The sequence below is a fragment of the Phyllostomus discolor genome, chromosome 6 (assembly GCF_004126475.2).
Source record: "Phyllostomus discolor isolate MPI-MPIP mPhyDis1 chromosome 6, mPhyDis1.pri.v3, whole genome shotgun sequence".
In the NCBI taxonomy this organism is placed as follows: domain Eukaryota; kingdom Metazoa; phylum Chordata; class Mammalia; order Chiroptera; family Phyllostomidae; genus Phyllostomus; species Phyllostomus discolor.
Window position 1 is genome coordinate 159212324 of NC_040908.2, and position 3695 is coordinate 159216018.

Consider the following 3695-nt stretch of genomic DNA (forward strand, 5'->3'; position numbering starts at 1 on the left):
CCCTGTGTTTTAATGTGACTTAATATGACAACAGCTTAAAAAAGAAGTTGGAAACTAACTGGTTGACCTGATGGTTTTGGAAATGACATGGGTTCACAAACTGAGTGGACACCCATCTTTTCCATTTAATTTTGCAGTGAGTGGCATGGACACTTGACCCACTGTCTTGTCAATGTCTTCTTATGTGTAAGTGGCAATTTTTACATTGCAAAAACATAAATGTGAGAACATAGCTCATGTTCCCTTGTGCCATTCAGTCAAGTTCTGTTTATTCTTTTGGTAGGAAATGAGTTTTAATTGTACAAATATCTTTACATTTGTTTTGTGAGGTTTTCAACATGAAGAATGCCACTGAAGTTACTACGTTTGTACTGAGGGCTTCACAGACAATCTAGAACTGCAAACTATCTTCTTCTTTCTTTTTTGGCAATTTACCTGTTTACTCTGATGGGGAATTTAGGGCTGATTGTATTGGGTTATTGGGGATCTCAGGCTCCACAAACCCCATGTACTATTTTCTGAGTGGTTATCATCAGTGGATGCCTGCTATTCTTCCGTAATTACTCCAAATATGTTAGTAGATTTTTCTGTCAAAGGAATAAAGTATTTCACTCCTTGGATGTGCAACACAGATGTTCTTGCTACTACCTTTTGGGGACCACAGAATGCTTCCTCTTGGCTGCAATGGCATATGACGCTATTGTGGCAATCTAACACCCTCTCCTGTATACATTAGATGTCACCCAGAGTCTATGTGCCACTCATCATTGCTTCCTATGTCAGTGTCATTTTGCATGCTGTTGTGCACACAGTGGCCACATTTAGGCTACCCTTCTGTGCCTCCAATGAAATCAGACATGTCTTTTGTGATATCCCTCCTCTCCTTGCTATTGCCTGTTCTGACACTCACACAAACCAGCTTCTGCTCTTCTACTTGGTGGGCTCCATTGAGGTGGTCACTGTCCTGATTGTCCTGATCTCCTATGGCTTCATTCTGTTGGCCATTCTGAGGATGCGTTCTGCTGAGGGAGGAGAAAAGTGTTCTCTACATGTGGCTCTCACCTAACTGGAGTGTCAGTTTTTCATGGAACCATTCTCTTCATGTATGTGAGACCAAGTTCCAGCTATGCTTTGGATCATGACATGATAGTGTCGATATTTTACACCATTGTGATTCCTATGCTGAATCCCATCATCTACAGTTTGAGGAACAAAGATGTGAAGGAGGCAATGAAAAGAGTGTTTGGGAAAAATGGGTGTATCAATACATTTTCAAACTAACTATTAAATTGAATCAAATTAAAACTAATGTACATTGTCTTGATATCAAAATGAGAATTTGTTCTATTTATTAGTGCTTTTCTCTTCTTCTTAGACCTTTTTGTATAACGATCATAGTCATACCTCCACCTCTGCTGTTTCCACACAGGCTAAAAAAACGATTCATTTGCCTTTTAAATCATTCTCAGGCATACACACACACACACACCACACACACACTGATACTGATTGTAGTAATTTGTCAGGCTGTCATAGCAAAGCACCACACACTGGTGGCCTAAACAACAGAAATTTATTTTTCACTATTCTGGAATCTAAGAACCTTAAAACAAAGTAAATCTAGGGCAGCTTTATCTGGCCTTTTTTCTTCACTAGTAGATGGTTGTCTTTTTCCTCCCTCTTCACATCATTTCTCTGACCTTTTCTGTGTCTTATCTACTCTTCTTATAAGGAAACCAGTCATATTGGATTAAGGACCAATCTAAAGATTTCATTTTAATTTAATACTTCTACAAAGACCCTATCACCAAATATAATCACATTCTAAGGTCATATATCAACATATGAATATTGGTATATAGTGCATATATTTACACACACACTCATGCACTTAATATTTACCTTGAACTATAATATGACTTTATTCTCATATTACCTAAATCATATGAGTTCCAATCATTGTAATTATGAGTGACTTTATAATTCTACCTGGCTATCTTGTGGAAATACCACCCAATCAATAACAAATCACATCTCACATATTTCCATACCACTCTCCATGGAATCACTGGCTTAGATCACAGTTCAAAGTATTGTGCCCCATCCTTAGGTCATGTCCTGGCAGCAATGCATAGTTCAGAGGTCACAGATATGTTTAAATTTATGCTGTCATTACTATGCTGATATGTGAGGGTGTATTCTTCTCCCTTTTATTATTTCATCTACAGCATGAATAAAAAATCATTCTTTAATTTTTCACGAATACAGTGACTATGCATTAACACTTATGAAAATTATGCTTAAACTCAAAAGTGACAGAAGAGAAGCACAATTCAGAGAGTCAGTACTTTGGCTGGCAGATTGGGCTATTCCCACACCTGAGCCCTAGCCCATCTTTATGAGTGAAGAAGAAAACACAGACTTGCACAAAATATGTGCTAAAGATCTATCCAATAGAGAACATGTATCTAGAATATATAAAACATCTAAAACAAAATATAAAAAACTCATAATAAATGGCCATACTCTTAATAAATGTACACAGATGGTTAATATGTCCATGGAAAAGTGCTAAATAGATCTTAAGTTAGGGAAAGAATTTCAACTGAATACTGTGATCAAATATATCTGTTAGAATGAGTAAAGTTTAAAAGTACAATAATAACTGACAATATAAAGGTGTTATTAAAGATGCCGAGAAACTGGAACTCTCATCCACTGCTGGTAGGATGCAAATGGGACAGCCACTTTAGCAAACCATCTGACAGTTTCCTAGGATGTGAAACATACACCTACCATATGAACCTGAGATCTGATTCAGCCATTTATCCAAAAGAAATGAAAACATAGATGAACACAATGACCTGGGTTCCAGTTTTATAGTGGCTGTATTCATCATATTTCCAAAGTGAAAGCAGTTCAAATGTCCAACAAATAGAGAATAAGTAACTAACTGTGCTGCATCCTTAAAATGGGATACCACTCAGCAATTTAATAGCAATAACACTATTGGTATATTCAGGTACACAAATGAATCCCATATATCCTGTGCTAAGTGGAAGGATACAAGTTCAAAAGATGACATTGTGATTACACTGTTATCACATTCTGGAAAAGGTGAAAATATAAATATGGAGAACCCACTCATGGTTGCCAGACTGACTACATAGTGATATGATGGACTTTTTAGAATGGTGCAAATGTTCTCTAATTTGATATTAATTATACAATTCGATGTGTTTTACAACATTCATATAACTTGCACCTATAATTAGTGGAGTTTTATTAATTGATATTAATATTTAATAACTCTAACTTTAAAAAACTTGGTATTATATAAGTTAATCTTTGCATTAGAATATTTGCTTTTAGAGGAGATATGATCAGAGAAATGTGTAGGGAGACATCTGAGTACTATCAATATTTTACTCCTTACACTTAGTTTTCGTTAAAGGATTACAGTCAGATTGTGAAAATTATAGGATTATGGTCATATGGTGAAAATTCATCAAGCTATACACTACATAAAAATACTTTTCTACATGTACATTTTCTTCCTTAAAAGAAACAAACCCTCATTTTGTTGCATATTTTCTAGTAAACTCAATAAGCCCTTGATACATAAATGTCCTTTGAATGTCTTATCTTGTAACTAATTGTCCTATTATTGAGAAAGTTAACAAATTTTTGCTATA

The 3695-nt window shown here is 35.5% G+C and overlaps 1 pseudogene; it reads left to right on the forward strand.

Annotated features, from left to right (window-relative positions):
• Nucleotides 1–338: 338 nt before the first annotated feature.
• LOC114499076 lies at nucleotides 339–1281 on the forward strand (annotated as a pseudogene).
• The last annotated feature ends 2414 nt before the right edge of the window (nucleotides 1282–3695 follow it).